We start from the raw sequence: 17,720 nt of genomic DNA, 5'->3' as shown, positions 1-17,720 counted from the left end.
GATTAAGGAATCCAATCCCTATCTCTTGGCGTATTTTCCAACTGTCTGTGGCCCCTGCTCCTTGGGGGTGAGGATGGGGTGAAATTCAGCCCGGTTCTCCTTGTCTGTCCTTTCCCTGCACAGGGACAGTGGCGCTGATCAAAGAGTGGGGTGGCTGACTGGGACAGGCACTCCCATGTTACCGGGGCCCATTAGGGACCCCCAGGTCTCCTCTTTGCACCTTAAAATGGACTCAGACCCTGGCTCTGTGTCTAAACCTTCTCATGATGGTGATGATCGCTGCCCATGGGTGTGGGCAGCCCTCCTCAGTTTGATAGGAAGTAAGGGGACATGGAATCAAAAGACCCAGGCTTCAACCAGGAGCCTGTTCACTTGCACGGGAGCCGAACCTCACTGTCCTCATCCTCCAAGTCGAGCCACGATCCCTACCTCACAGCCGCCATGAGAGGGCTCCGTGCATGCTTGCTGGAAGGGCTTGCCATGTGCAGTGAGGTGGAAAGAGGACAGCTTTGCAGTCATGGAGACTTGGGTTCAGCTCTCGGCATCGCCATTGGGCAAGTCAGCCCTCTGCACGACGCTTGCAGTTTGCGAGACCCACTTTTTGGGTGTTGTGAGTTGGAGCAAAGCGTGTCCTCAGTGATAGTAAATGCTCAGCAATGGTGGCAGCCCGTACTGAGGCTGAGAGGAGATGTGAGCGGTCGCATCTCACAGGGAGGAAACTGAGGCTCCAGGGAGATGGTCAGAGGAACGGTGGAGCTGGGCCAGCCAGGCCTGTCTGATGCTCGCCCATCCTATTGTCCACCCTGTGCCTCTCCCCCCTTGACTGACCCCAGCAGAAGGGTTGCTCCTGGAGTAGGCCCAGCTAGACTTGCATCTTAGCCACAGGCCAGGGGTAGGCAGGGCCGGTGTAGCATCTGCTTTTGTTCCCTGAACCTGCAGTGACAAGCTAATAGCCATTCTCCAGTGTCCTGTGTTCCACCACCAATAAGGGACAGATGTTGATGGCATCTCGGGGGTGGGTGTCGGCACTTGTTCCCCAACATTCAGACCAGTTCTGTGGCTTGGGGATGTTGGGAAGGCATGGCCGGCGGGTTGTGGGGGGTGCACGGTCTTCCTCCAGTCCTGATTCTCTTGAGTCATTCTACTCCGGTGCCCAACCCATGTTTGTTTTGTCTTTCTGGGTTTCAGCCCTTTGGCCAGTGGGAGGTTAAAGATTACTGAGGCAGCTGACAATAAAAGTGCCCGGTGTGCTGGCCTTTGACCATCCATTAGAAGGCAGTGGGATCACATTCTACACAACTGCCACAACGGTGAAAGTGGCGAGGGTGTGGGTAAGGGGCACACCCTCCTTGTATTAATATTAAGAGGACAGTCTCTGCTGCTTGGGCAATCAGGCCAAGTTTCTCTTTCATCTGAAGCCAGGGCCACAATGTGGCATTGTTCTCTATCTCAAAGGCCACTGTGTGGCCCCAGAGTGGACCCAGATGGACTCCACCTGGCAGAGTAAACACTCACCCAGAGGTGGCTGGTGACAATGCGAAGAGCTTTCTTTTTCTCCTGGAAGAGATACTTTCTTCCAGGTGAATCTGCAAATCAGAGACCTTGAGGCGTTGTTAGACCCCCTGTCTAGGCTTCAGATTCCTCATCCAGACCATGGTGGTCAGCCTACAGTCCACACCCCAGGAAGGTTCTTAATCTTTCCTGTGCTGTTGGAAGCTGAAGGACCTCTTCCTAGAACCATGTTTTCTTAATGCATAATATACAACCAGATGATTGCAAAGGAAATTGATTATATTGAAATACAATGACCAACGTATTAAAATCCAGTTTGAGATATAGAAATACATGCGCTTCATTCTGAGTGTATTAAATCATAAGCGCTTACCAACTACTAGATTATCAACTACTGTAATTTGAAAGTAAGGATGAATGGACATCACATGATATTTGCAAGAGCAAAGTTATAGGCACTATTTGTACCTCAGAGAGGGTCTCCCCCCTCTGTTTTTTGGCCTAGATTTCTTTGCAAACAATTTTATTTTGAAATAAGTATAGACTCACAAGAAATTGCAAAAATCATAGAGAGGTCTCATTTACCCACCACCCAGCTTGCTCCAAGGGTGAAATCTAACATGATTATGTACATTGTCGGAACCAGGACATTGGTGGGCACAATATGATGAACTAGAGTAGAAAACTTAACTCAGATTTCTCCAGTGTGTGCATGTGCTGTTTTTTGGAGCATGTTACTGGAATAGTCCTCTGACATTTTATCACACCTGTAGATTAGTAACGCCACCGTCAATGTCAAGATGCAGAATTCTCTTCCATAATGGAGAAGCTCCCTCATGCGGCCCCTTTTTAGTTCCATCCACCCCTTTCCTCACGACCCCCTCCATCCCACTAAACTGTCCGGCATCATGCACAAATAGCAATAGTTAACCTGTTCCAGGTAGTGACCAAGCACTTTTCTATTCTCCAAAGAGGTCAAAGCAGAGGATCAGAGAGGTTGGGTAATTGCTTGGGGTTGCTCAGCAATAAAAAAGGTGGCAGAACGGGGGCCGCCTGTGTCCATATCTCCGTTTATCCTCTCCTACGAACCTCCTAGTCTCCAGAAGAAATATCTTGGACACAAATTGGGAAACCCGGCCTCGGTTTCCAGCTCCACCTCCTGGTAGCTGCTTGGTGTGGGGCATCTGAACATCTGAGTCTCAGTGTTTTTGGCTGGAAGATGGCGGTCTCAGTGCCTGGACAGCGCAAAGGGAAGTCATGAAAAGCTCACCTTGATGAGGGTGCAGGGTGCATGCCGGATGCCCTTGGAGAGAACGGGGCTCTCACGCTGGTGGAGCCCCAGGCATTTCCTCCGGGTGAGCTGCTGCCACCCCGGTGAAATGTGTGTGCATGTGTGTGCAGGTGTGTGTGTGGGGGGGTGTGGTGGGGGTCAGAGCCAGGGGAAGAGCCAGAGCCTGGGGAAGCTCGGTGACTACACACACACACATGCACACACGTACACACGGAGTAAGAACAAGAGAGCAAGAGTGAGAGAGAGAATGGTTGGTGATCAGAGCCCCTGGTCTGAGTTCCTGAGTTATAGGAAGCTTCAAGAAAGTGGAGGTGGTGTCTGGAAACTTCTGTGCTACTAATTGCCAGGGAAATTGATGGAGAACTGTTTGCATTTAGACTATAATTGATTGAATAAACAAAGAAGCCTATATATGTCATCAGAGTAACACACAATACAGTTTTCTGAATTCATTGAAATCTTTTGATTACCAATGATGGACTTCCAACTCAAATTACCTTAAGGGAGAAAGAGTTCATGTGATAAAATGTCCTTCAGGGCGGGGGTACAGCTGCCCTCGGGATAGTTGGAGAAGGGAGATGGAGGCTTAGACATCACTGTTCTCTCCTCTTCCCATCTTTCTCTCTCTTCATCTTATAATCTCAGTTTCTCTCTGCATTCTGCCTCCAGGGGCCTGCAAAACAAATCCGGGAGGAGTTTATGACCCCAGCCCGTTCCTGAATCATACCCTTCCATTTAGTGACTTGAGAGGGAAGATGAGCCTTCTCTATAAGCCATGCTGGAGAAGGACCCAACTGGCCATCTTGTATCCCACAGCCATGGTTGGACCGATCACAGTGACCAGCAGACTCAGCCTGGACTCTGAGCTCATCCCTGTGGTTAGGAGGTGGGGCCAGTTCCCCTGCCACCCAACAGGGGAGCTGTGCTAAGCTAAAAAAGCAGTAAGATAGGAGGCCTCAGAAAAGTGTGTAGATGTCCAGGGAATTGTCTGGGAATGTCTAGAGAAACTCTTTGAAGGTAGCAAGGGAATTTTGGAACTGCCAGTGAGTAACCAACAGCAACACAGATCACTCAGGGAACCCCTGAATGCATGCTTAGAAATGTTTATTAAAATTATTTAATGTCCCATCCAAATATTTGGCTACAAAGAAATCCAGACTAAACTATCAAAGATACATTATATGGCCTCAATTTAAAGAAGCCAGACCAAGGGCGCCTGGATGGCTCAGTTGGTTAAGCAACTGCCTTCCACTCAGGTCATGATCCTGGAGTCCCGGGATCAAGACCTGCATTGGGCTCCCAGCTCCATGGGGAGTCTGCTTCTCCTGACCTTCTCCCATCTCAAGCGCTCTCTCTCTCTCTCTCTTTCAAATAAATAAATAAAAATCTTAAAAAAAAAAAAAGAAGCCACACCAATAGACTTCACCCATCCACCCATCCATCTATCCATCCATCAAATGTTTGTTGAGTGCCACAATGTGCTGTGTTGGACAGAAATTGATGAGTGAAACAGACATAGCTGCTATCTTAGTTTAACTCACAAACATGCCAGGATTCCCCAGTGCCTAAGAGCAGGGAGGGAATTGCTCAGCCTGGCATTTCAGGCATCAACCACCCAGCACACACCTTCCCTTCTAACTGCAACCTCCCTCCCCTCATGGGATGACCTGTGGTTCCCTGCAATCACTCTGCCTTTGCAGGCCTCTGTGCTTCTGTTGATGCTGTTTCCTCTGCTTGGCATGCTCTCTCCCAGTCTCTTCCTAACCCAGTCTGAAGCCCCTTCAAGCCCTGGCTCATATGCCACAATGTCTCTGAAGCCTGTGTGTGTTCCCGCAATCTTTGCAGGGAATGGAGTGTCATGGCACTCAGATGCCAAGGGTCTCAGTGGGTAATGCAAAGGGCTTCTGTGGCATGGAATGACTTCCATTTCTTGGAATGGGATACACTTGAAGCCCTGGACTTTGGGCCTTTGTGTGCATCCCCATTCCTTTCTGAGGTGTTTGACCCTGTTTTCTCACAGATGAAACATTGGTTTACAGCTTATTTACAAAATTCCTAGCTCATTTGGTCCTCCAACCAACCCGGAGAGTAAGGATGGTAGCCCACATTGAAGATAGAAAAGCTGAGGCCCAGGAATTTCTCTTTCTAGCAACACTGTAGACCAAAAGGGTACTTCTCTTACTGGAGCCAACTGAAAGTCTTGGATTTGAAAGAATCCTAAATGCATTTATGAGTTGGCAAGGAAATAAGGTATACACAGCCAGTAAATAAGTGAAGACAGAGACTCAGGAAAGTGAGCAGAGGGCCGAAGCTAGCTTGGACTTGAGGATATTTGTTGAGCCAGATATAATTGAACATTGATTTTACGTATTCTGAGACAAGGAAGTAAAAAGTTTAAGAGTCAACTAGAAATCAATATCCCCTCCTAAGACCACAAGGAGCACTGCCTGTCTTGAACCTGGGGACTGGGTGGAAGACAATTCTTCTCAGAATTTGTCACCAAGACATTTTGTAGCCTCAATTAACACAGTCTGGGAATCCAAAGAACTTCAAGCCAAAACTTTATCTTAAAGTGGTCCCATCCTGGTAGTGATCCCAGGTACTTGACAGAAGAGAACACAAATTCTCTCAAACGGAAATGACTTCCATCCTGGGCTTTAAACAATTTCTATAAAGTTCCATGGAAAATGAGAAACTCTGAATTAAAAATCACTGACATACCAGGAAACAGAAGAGAGAGACAGACAGAGAACAGAATCAGATAATCAGACTTTGAAGAACTGCAGATATTAGGATTATACATTGAATGAAAAAATATATTTAATATTTGAGAAGTAAATGGAAGTTTAAAGCAAGTGAGTAGGGATGCCTGGGTGGCTCAGTTGGTTAAGGCACTGCCTTTGGCTCAGGTCATGATCCTGGGGTCCTGGGATCAAGTCCCACATCCAGCTCCTTGCTGAGCAGGGAGCCTGCTTCTCTCTCTGTCTCTGCCTGCCATTCTGTCTGCTGCTTGTGTTCTCCCTCCCTCTCTCTCTGACAAATAAATAAATAAGTAAAATCTTAAAAAAAAATAAAACAAGTGAGTAAAAAGTAGATTAGAAAGTGAATTCCTGAAAAAAAAAAGAAAAAGAAAATGCATTTAAATGGAGTTACAAACTCAAAGGACAGATTTAACACCAGGTTAGATGAAGGATAAGAGAGAATTAGTGAATTTGAAGATGGAAATAAGAAAATTATTGATAGTCAGCCCAGATAAAGAGACAAAGATGAAAACATTAAGATTGAGACTTAAAAGATACAGTGAGGAATGAAATGTAGCCTAGTCACATCTCCAAAAGGAAAGGAGAGAAGAGAGTAGAGGAATAATGGGAGATTAAGGAGGGGAGGGAATGGGGCAAAGCCAATAATATGAAGAGATAATAGCTGAGAACTTCCCAGAACTGAGAGAAGAACAATCCTCAGAAGCCCAATAAATTCTAAGCAAGTTAAATTAAAAGAAAATCAGTGCAAAGAAACTGTAGCAAAAACAAAGAAAAGATTTTGTAAGCAGGAGAGTATAAATAGATTTAACATAAAGGAAGGACAAGGTGACAGTTGACCTCAACAGAAACAATTAGAGCCAGGGTACAGTGGGATGATATCTTAAATGTACAGGAAAAAAAAATGCCAATTCTATACCCAGTGAAGGTATCTTTTAACAATGGGAATTAAATACAGGTTTTTTTTTTTTTAAATATAAACAAACCCCAGAAAATCTGTCACCAGTAGACCCTCACTACAGGAATTCTAAAAAGTATACTTTAAGCAGATAGGAAGTGATCCCAGATGAAAGGTGGGAAGTGAGAGAAGGAATGAAGAACTAAGAAAGTGCTAAAATGTGGGTAGAAAGGGCTTTATATGGAGTATATAAAACCAAGTATGGAAACACTAATGTGTGCATATAGAATAGGTGTTCATCAGTGGTTGTGATGATGGCGATGATGGTGATGATGATAATGGTAAACACAAGTTGCAGGATGGATACATAGAATGAGTGCAGGGTTAGTATGAGAAACACTTAGGCTTGATCATAAAACTTCCATTTTGAGCTGAGTAAGTTTGAGAAAATTGAACTGTCTGTATTTTTGTAATATATTAGATAGGGATAAAAATAGTGTTCACATGATTTTTGTGAGAAATAAATTAGATAATATGAGAATTAATCAGATAATTAAAACACTAATCACAGGACTTGGTGCATATTTGGAACTTTGATTTCAATTTGAATCTCAGCTTCTCAAATAGAGGGATAAGAGGCTGAGGAAGGTGGATAGGGGACCAACACTTGTTGATGTTTACAATGAAAGCTACCATGCATTGAGTATCTACTATATACTTGGCACTATCCATGAACTTTGTATACTTTTTCTTACTGAATGCTTATAGTATCCTTGGGAAATAGTAGCATATATGTGTGTTTAACTCCTGCAGCAGATGATTTTTTTTAAACATGTTCCCTCCTCAATATAATAAAATTATTTTCAGTAACAATTATGCAATAATCAGTAATACTCATTATTTTGTTGATTATTTTTTAGTTCTAAAATAATTAACAATTAAAAAAGAAATACCAATGTTAAATATATTTAAATTCAGCAAAGTCTTTTGTGATCTAAAATTTTCATTTATCAAACAAAACTGCTACCCATTTCCAGTTTACAAGCTTGAACAATTACCCCAACATTATGAACTCACTTTCCAAATGAACACATGTAACTGAGTGCATGTGTGTTGGGGGCAAATCATTTAACTAGAAGTTCTTTGAATTAATTTCTTTGTAGGATGCAATATTCAAGAAAGGATAAGTAATAAAGATGTTCTAATTTGAAACTACATATTATTGAAACTCAAATGTAATAACAGCAATTATTTAGAACTTAGACCGACAAAAACTTTTTTTTCCAAGGAAAGTATTTTATTACTGTCATTATTTAGAACAGACAAAGCCTGGTGTTAATAAAAAGCAGATCAACTTTTTGTTGGTTTTATTATTGTTTTAAAATTACCTGTAGATAATTGCCTGTACACAGGGTAGAATATGCTCATGAACTTATATTTCATATGTCATGATATGCCACTGACTTAGATATTTTCTTTGAAAATTTTCATATTGGTTGGGACTCTTCTGAATTTCAAATTTATTATGTTTGTGCTTCATTCAAAACTATCTAATTAGTACCTCTTTTTTCAGCTATCCACCCTTCTAAAATGAATGTGTGCATATACACACACACACATGCCTATGTGTGTAATAAATAGATCATTCTAAAATTTAATATCATGCTATATGATTTTTTCAGGGGGGTTATTTTTCTTTAAGGTATGTAAAGAACATTTCAAATTAGTACATAAAGGGAAAGTTACTGCATTAAAAAATGGTTACAAGACAGGGCACCTGGGTGGCTCAGTGGGTTAAGCAACTGACTTAAACTCGGGTCATGATCCTAGATTCTGGGGATCGATTCCTGCACCGGGTTCTCAGCTCCATGGTGAGTCTGCTTCTCCCTCTAACCTTCTCCCCTCATGCTCTCTCTCTTTTCTCTCTCTCAAATAGATAAAATCTTTTTTTTAAAAATGGTTTACATGACATTTTATAGTGTAGATGCAACATAATTTTTTTCTTTCTTAAAGTTTTTATTTAAATTCAATTAAATTAACATATACTGTTTTATTAGTTTCAGAGGTAGAATTCAGTGATTCATCAGTTCCATACAAAACCCAGTGCTCCTTACTTCAAGTGCCCTCTTTAATGTCCATCACCCTGTTACCCATTCCCCTACCCACCTCTCCTCAACAACCCTCAGTTTGCTCCCTATAGTTAAGAATCTCTTATGGTTTGCCTCCATTTCTGTTTTACTCTTATTTTATTTTTCCTTCCCTTCCCCTATGTTCATCTCTTTTGTTTCTTAAATTCTGCATATGGGTGAAATCATATGGTACTTGTCTTTCTTTGACTTAATGCACTTAGTATAATGCCCTCTAGTTCCATCTACAGCATTGTAAATGGCAAGATTTCATTCTTTTTGATGGCTGAGTAAATATTCCTCTGTGTGTGTGTGTGTGTGTGTGTGTGTGTGTGTGTATTCTCTTCTTTATCTATATATGTTTTATACATATATATCTTTATATGTATATTACCTCTTCTTGAACTGTTCATTTGTTGATAGACATCTGGGCTCTTTCCATATTTGGCAATTGTGGACATTGCTGCTATAAACATTGGGGTGCATGTGCCCCTTCAGATCACTATGTTTGTATCCTTTGGAAAAATACTTAGTAATGCAATTGCTGGGTCATAGGGTAGATCTATTTTTAACTTTTCAAGGAACCTCAATACTAATTAAAGAATCCATCAGTACATTAAAAGGATTATTCACCACAACCAAGTGGGATTTATCCCTGGGCTGCAAGGGTGTTCAACACCCACAAATCAATCAATGTGATACACCACATTAATAAAAGAAAGAACAAGAATCATATGATCAACATTAGTCAGCATCAAGGAAATACAAATCAAAACCACCTCACACCCATCAGAATAGCTAAAATTAACAACTCAGGAAACAGCAGATGTTGGTGAGGATGCAGAGTAAGGAGACTACTCTTACACTGTTGGTGGGAATGCATTTTCACATGAAAATGATAGACCTAAACCCTCCAAATGGGTAATTACATTAAATATAAATGGATCATACTCTACACCAAAAGGCAAGTCTGTCAGACTAGATAAAAATGCAAAACCCAGCTAACTACTATTTGCAATGGATGTACATTAAATGAAAAGACAGATAGTTCAAAAGTAGATAGTGAAAGGTTACTTTAAAAGTTATGGTGCGGGCGCCTGGGTGGCTCAGTGGGTTAAGCCGCTGCCTTCGGCTCAGGTCATGATCTCAGGGTCCTGGGATCGAGCCCCGCTCGGGCTCTCTGCTCAGCAGGGAGCCTGCTTCCCTCTCTCTCTGCCTGCCTCTCCATCTACTTGTGATTTCTCTCTGTAAAATAAATAAATAAAATCTTTAAAAAAAAAAATAAAAGTTATGGTGCACTGCAAAGGCAGTCCTAAGAGGGAAGTATATAGCAATATAGATCCTTCTCAAGAAACAAGGAACAAGTCTCACATTCACAACTTAACCTTACACCTAAAGGAGCTGGAAAAAGAACAGCAAATAAAGCCTAAATCCAGGTATCTTTGCGGTAGATACTCAGTAGTGCAATTGCTGCGTCATAGGATAGATGTATTCTTTTTTTTTTTTTAAAGATTTTATTTATTTATTTGACAGAGAGAGAGGCAGGCAGAGAGAGAGAGAGAGAGAGGGAAGCAGGCTCCCCGCTGAGCAGAGAGCCCGATATGGGACTCGATCCCAGGACCCTGAGATCACGACCCGAGCCGAAGGCAGCGGCTCAACCCGCCGAGCATCTTGAGGAACCTCCATACTGTTTTCCACAGTGGCTGCAGCAGTTTGCATTCCCACCAACAGTGTAAGAGGGTTCCCCTTACTCTGCATCCTCACCAACATCTGCTGTTTCCTGAGTTGATTTGTATTTTCTTGATGCTGACTAATGTTGATCATATGGTTCTTGTTCTTTCTTTTATTAATGTGGTGTATCACATTGATTGATTTGTGGGTGTTGAACACCCTTGCAGCTCAGGGATAAATCCCACTTGGTTGTGGTGAATAATCCTTTTAATGTACTGGTGGATCCTTCAGTTAGTTAGTATCTAGGTGCAAATTTTTTTCATCCATGTTCATCAGGGATATTGGTCTGTCATTTTCCTTTTTGGTGGGGTTTTGGTCTGGTTTTGGGATCAAGGTAATGCTGGCCTCATACAATGAATTTTCCTTCCATTTCTGTTTTTTGAAACAGTTTCATAAGAATAGGTATTCATTCTTTAAATGCTTGATAGAATTTCGCTAGAAGGCCATCTGGCCCTGGACTCATTTGTTGGGAGACTTTTGATTACTGATTCAATTTCTTTGCTGGTTATGGGTCTGTTCAGGTTTTCTATTTCTTCCCGATTCAGTTTTGGTAGTTGTATTCTTCTAGGAATGCATCCATTTCTTCCAGATTGCCTAATTTGTTGACATAAAATTGCTCATAATATCCTATTTTAATTATTTATATTTATTTAATGTTGGTTGTGATCTCTTCTCTTTCATCCATAATTTTATTTATTTGGGTCCTTTCTCTTTGTTTTATGTCTGGTTAAGTGTTTATCAATCTTATTAAATATTTCAGAGAACAAGCTCCTAGTTTCATTGATTTATTCTACTTTTTAAAAAATTTCTATATCATTGATTTCTGCTCTAATCTTTATTATTTCTCTTCTCCTGCTGGATTTGATTTAGGCTTTATTTGCTGTTCTTTTTCCAGCTCCTTTAGGTGTAAGGTTAGGTTGTGAATGTGAGACTTGTCCTTGTTTCTTGAGAAAGATCTATATTGCTATATACTTCCCTCTGCTTAGGCTGCTATACTTCCCTCTTAGGACTGCCTTTGCAGTGCACCATAATATTTTTTAAAGTAACCTTTCACTATCTACTTTTGAACTATCTGTCTTTTCATTTAATGTGCATCCATTGCAAATAGTAGTTAGCTGGTTTTTGCATTTTTTTAAAAGAGTTTATCTATTTATTTGACAGAGAGAAATCAGAAATAGGCAGAGAGGCAGGCAGAGAGAAAGGAGGAAGTAGGCTTCCATTGAGTGGAGAGCCCAATGCGGGGCTCGATCCCAAGACCCTGAGATCATGACCTGAGCCGAAGACAGAGGCTTAAACCACTGAGCCACCCAGGAGCCCCTGCATTTTTATCTAGCCTGACAGACTTGCCTTTTGGTGTAGAGTGTGATCCATTTATATTTAATGTAATTAAATACATTTGGTGGGTTTAGGTCTATCATTTTCATATTTGATTTCTATATATGTCTCCTCTTTGTTCTTTTGTTTCTTTTTTTCTGTCTTCTCCTGTGTTAATTAAATTATCTGACATTTTATTTAAATTCATTCGATGGCTTTAGAGCTCTATATTAGCATTATTTTTTCATTGTTGTCCTAGAGATTACAATAGACATCTTTAATTTATCTACTTAAAGTTTATATTGAAATACTTCAGATAAATATAGGACTCTTGAAACAATGGTTTTTTCTAAAGCTATCATCACATATATCACATCTGTTTTCATTGTAAACCCAACAATACATTGTTAGTAGTTTTGCTTAAACAATCATATGCCTTTTAAAGACATTAAGACAAAAAATATATACATCCCAAAATGTATCCACACATTTGCCATTTCTGGAGCACTTTATTCTTTCGTATAGATCTAAATTACCATCTGGTGTCATTTCTCTCCAGTTTCATTTATTATTGCTTGTAAACTGGAACCAATTACAAATTTTTTTTTGTCTCTATTTTGCTCTTATTTTTGAAGGACAGTTTTTTGGTTGACAGCTTTGTTTTTCTTTGAGTACTTTGAATATGTAATTTGAGTACATCTTAGTCTTCATTGTTTTTGATGAGAAGTCAGTATTTAATTGTATTCTTTTTCCTCTCTAAGTAATGTGCCATTTTTCTCGACTGCTTTCAAAAATGTCTCTATATCTTGGATTTCAGCATTTTTATTATGGGGTGCTTAGGTGTCATTTTCTTTGTATTAATCCTGATTAGGATTTGTTTGGCTTCTTGGTCTACATTTTTCACCAGATATGGGAACTTTTAGACCATTGTTTCTTTAAATGTTTTTTTCAGAGCACTTCTTTCTTTGTTCTCCTAGATTTTTTTTTTCAGTTATACGTATGTTGGACTTCTTGATATTCTTTCATAGTTCGCTGACACTCATTTTTCTTCAATCTTTTCTCTCTGCTTTGGATTAGATAATATCTATTCATTTATTTTCAAATTCACTGATATTTTTCCTTTTGCCATCTCCAATATGCTGTTAAGTACCTCTAATAAATTTTGATTTTTCATTTCAGTTATGTACTTTTCATTCATAGAATATTTGACTTTTTAATAGTTTCATCTTCTTTGTTAAAGTTTCCTATTTGTTCACTCATTAAACTCACATTTTTGCTTAGTCTTTTAAAATACTACCTTTCTGGGGCCCCTGGATGGCTCGGTCAGTTAAAACCTGACTCTTGATCTAACCACAGGTGTTGATCTCAGGTTCATGAGTTTAAGTATGTTGGGCTCCACGGTGGCCATGGAGCCTGCTTAAAAATAATCAATATTTTGTCTTTGTTTGCTAACCCAATGTCTGTGCCCATTTGGAGTTTCTATTGGCTTTTTACCCTGCATATGTATCACATTTTCCTGTTTATTTGCATGTCTAGTAGTTTTGTTGAAAACTAGACTTTATAGACAATACATTGTAGTGATTCTGGATTCTGTTTTTAAAGGATTTTTAGGTTTTTATTTTCCTTTTGTCCTAGAAGGCAGTTAATTTGGCAGGACTCAGCCTTTGAACACTATACCTTTCATCCTCAATTTCTCAAATTCTAGCTGTATTTTTTGGCTCTCTGGACACACTCCTACCCCACTATAGTTTTGTGGTTGGCCAAGGATTTGAACAGAGTTCATACCTACATTTTGGTATTCATTCTTTGTTTGACTTTCTTGTTCCTTTGGTTTCTCTCTTAAATTTTTAGCTGTCTGTCAATCCTGAGATGTGACTTCTAAAGCCAGTAAGGATTCAATTTTCTGCTGCCTGAGCTCTCAATGTTGGGGAATAACCTTAGTTTAAAAAAAAAAAAGCAGCAAACTTACAAATCTTTTCCAGTGTAGTTCTCTCCTTCAAAGGAAGATTCTTTTGTGATTTCTACCTTTTTATTTTTTTTCTGGGCTCCCTGAATTCTCTATGCATATAAAATTAGCAATCAGCCAGGGATTGGGGCAGAGTTTACACTGATACTTTTGAACCTCATTCTTCTGTTGTTCTTTTGCTTTCAGGACCCCCCCCCCCCCAACTCCCACTGGTAAATTTCCAGCTACTCTGCTAGCCCTGAGCTATCTCCCCCATGTCCTCAAACCTGTAAGCATAAGGGGTTTTTGCCATAGGATTTTTGAGGATTGGAGATCACTCTTGGTCACCTCAGAGGAAAAAAAATCCATATATTTGCAGTTCTTTCCTATTACAATGGTCATCTTTTTTGACAAAAGTCTCTGGTTTCTGCCTTCTTTTGATTGCTTTACAATACCTTTGATGGAGGTATTGGTTGAACACCTAACTCTTGATTTTAGCTTGGTTGTGATCTTGGGGTCCTGAGATAGAGCCTTACATTAGGCTCTGCATCTGGGTATAGAGCCTGTTTGGGATTCTCTCTCTTCCTCTCCTTCAGCTTGTGTTCTCTCTCTCTCTTTCTAAAATAAATAAATAAAATCTTAAACAAACAAACAAACCCAATACCTTTATACCTTCAAAAGGCTTTTCTTTTGATAAGTTTTCCTTGGACCTTACAATTGTTACCTTTGCAAGTAGTTGCCCAACCAATTCACTCTGCCATTACAATAAGCCAATAATTTAAGAGGTATTCATTTTCAGAATGTTATTTTCTGAAGGAAAATAAGAAATAAGAAATAAGAATGATAATAAATAAGGATGATATCTTTATAATAAGCTAGTAGCTAGAAATCTTGCTAACTTCCCTTATTAATTTTAGTATTTCATCTATGGATTACTTGATTTTTTTTACATGTGCTATTGTGTTGCCTGAGAAAATGGCTGCTTTATTTCATCTTTTCCAATTCTTATATCCTTTCTTTGTCTTATTTCTTCTTTAAAAAGATTTTATTTATTTATTTGACAGACAAGAGATCACAAGTAGGCAGAGAGAGAGGGAGGAAGCAGGGTCCCCTCTGAGCAGGGAACCCTATGCGGGGCTCGATCCCAGGACCCTGAGATTATGACCTGAGTCAAAGACAGAGGCTTAACCCACTGAGCCACCCAGGCGCCCCCCTTTATTTCTTTTTCATTCTTTATTGCACGATTAAGGATCTCCAGAACCATACTCATCTAAAGAGTAGTAGTGCTATCCTTGTCTTCTTTTCTATATTAAAGGGAAAAGATAGAGATGATAATAACTATAGATTTTAAATATACTCTTTACCAGAGTATGGAAATCTATTTCTATCCTGTTTGCTACTTTTTTTTTTAAATTAGGAGAGCATGTTGAATTTTATCAAATCATAATAAATCCTTTTCCTGCATTTTCTGAGAATGTAGTGGATCAAATGGATTGATTTTCAAGTATTAAGCCATCCCTGCTTTTCTGAAGTAAATAATATATGGTCGTGACATATCTTTTTTTTTTTTCTTAATAAATCATTTGATGCAACTTGCTTTAATTTTATTTAGGATTTCAGCACCTATCTTCATGAGAAAGATTGGCTTGTAATTTTCCATTTTCTCTCTTTTTTAAAACATTTTATTTATTTATTTGACACAGAGAGAGACAGTGAAAGAGGGAACAGAAGCAGAGGGAGTGGGAAATGGAGAAGCAGTCTTCCCGCAGAGCAAGGAGTCTGATGCGGGGCTCAATGCCAGGACACTGGGATCATGACCCGAGCCGAAGGTGGACGCTTAAAGACTGAGCCACCCAGGTGCCCCTGGAATTTTTTTTAATGATTATTATTTTTTTCCCCTTTCTTACTGATTTCTGGCTTAATTCCACTATGGCCCCAGAACAAACTTTGAACAATTTCAATCCTTTCAAATTTGTTGGGAATTGCTTTATGGTCCTCACTATGGTCCCAATGTCTCAAAAATGTTTTTTAAACTTTATTTTGATTTTCTACTTGTTCTTAAAAGGCGCATTGGTCTCCTAAAAGCTATTTCATTCTAACTGAAAGCAGAATTCCATTACCTCATAATTTAATTAATCACACTTTTATTGCTAAACATTCAGATCACTTCCAGTCTTCTGTGACATTAAAAACCATGCAATGGACATATTTGTAGCTCCTTTTTGTACACTTCTGTGGCTCTGTCAGAGAATCAGAAACGCATAGCACCGTGGGTGAGGGCATGGGCTCTGAGCCAGATTTCTGGGTTCAAATCCTGGTATTTTATCTTGTTAAAAATACACATTCCTGGGCTCTCCCTCAGGCTGATTGAATCAGTAGAATCCTAGGAGATTCTCGTGCTTCTACTAGTTGGAGAAATAGTACTCTAAAATAAGGGGTTAAAATGACGAAGATACATTGACTAGGATTGCCAAAGCACAGCAGCTGATTATAAATGTTCTGGAAGGGAGAAGAGAGGGAGAGAAAGCGGGAGAGAATGAGAGAGAGGAGGGGACAGCTACACAGGTGTTTTCTCTGCAGCCTTAACTCCCTTGGATTCTTTGTCTCTTTCCAAGCTGTTCCCAAACCTGTGTTATAAACCAGGCATTTGGGGATCTTCCTCTGTCCTCCAGCCATGCCTACAAGTAAAAGCAGAGTATCCTTGGAGATAATATTTAGGGAGATTTAACTCACAGTCTTGGGTCTTTGTGGGTTCTGGTGGCTGCCAGAGAATTGATCCATTTCACTTTGGGGGTTAAGGAGAGCCATGTCTCAGATACTTCTCTTCGGGCTGTGCCAACAGCAGCCTCATTTCTGTTGGAGGTGGGATTAGGCCATCAAAACAAGGTTAATTCACTGCACAGGTTCCAGTGACAGCCTTGGGGGATCCTCTATCAGGATCTCCCCATTAATATTTGTTTTCAAATACTAATTTTGAGCCCTTCACCCGAGAGATGTCTTGCATTAGAGAGGACCTCATTTCTCAGGCCCAGCTTGACATTCACTTTTCCCACTCATGCACTCAACAAATACATAGGAAACACAACTGTGCAAATCATAGACTTAACAAATATTTATTTAAAAAAGAATCCTGTGGTAGCTACTGTCCTAGTGGCTGGGAACACAGTAGGAAATAGAAGAGATCCAACTCTCTGCTTTCATGGAGATTATATTCTGTTAGGTGAAGAGAGACAATAAATAAAATGAGTGAAATATGCTATATAGATTTATCAAGAATTGCTACACAAGAAAATAAAGCACAGGAAGGAGATAGGAAGTGACAGGAATGGTTTGCAATTTAGTGCATTGACTAATTAATTACTTGACATTATTTTAGACTTACAGAAAATGTGCAAGAATAGTACAAATATTTTTCAGGCCCTCTTCATCCAGACTACCCACATGTTAATATTCTACTACATTTGCTTCTTCTCCCTCTCTCTTCTTCCTGCCTATTTCTTTCTCTCTCCTCCCTCTCTTTCTCTCTCACGAACTATTTAAGAATAAAATGTAGATATTATGCTCCTTTACCTCTAAATATTTCATACTTACTTCCTAAAAACAAAGATTTCTCTTGCCTGACTATAGTCCAATCATCAAAATCAGGGAACCGATATTGGTACAAAACTGTTATCTATGTTGTTGTCCTTCTTTGGATTTCATCGATTGTCCCAATGTTGCCTTTTGTGCTGGAAGAACACCCAAGGTCATCCACTCTACCCATTTGTCATTCCTCTTCAGGCTCCTGTTTCATGGTGCTGACACATTTGAAGAGTGCAGGCCAGTGATTCTGTAGGGTGGGTTTGTTGATGGTTCTTCAGAATCAGATTCAGGTTAGGAAATATTGGTGGGAAAATCACAGAAGGGATATGTCCTCATGCATCATATCAGGACGCATATATTGTCATTTAACTGTATTGGTGGTAATGTGAGCTATAATCATTTGGTTAGCATGGTTTTCACCAGGTTTCTCCAATGTAGTTTAGTTACTCTCACCTTTTGTAATTAAAAAACATTACATGGGGATGGGGTGTCTGGGTGGCTCAGTGGGTTAAGTGTCTGCCTTTGGTTCTGGTCATGATCCCAGGGTCCAGGGATCGAGCCC

Source organism: Mustela erminea, chromosome 5 (assembly GCF_009829155.1).
Source record: "Mustela erminea isolate mMusErm1 chromosome 5, mMusErm1.Pri, whole genome shotgun sequence".
NCBI lineage: Eukaryota > Metazoa > Chordata > Mammalia > Carnivora > Mustelidae > Mustela > Mustela erminea.
The sequence above is the reverse complement of the archived record's forward strand: the minus strand, read 5'-3'. Positions refer to the sequence as shown.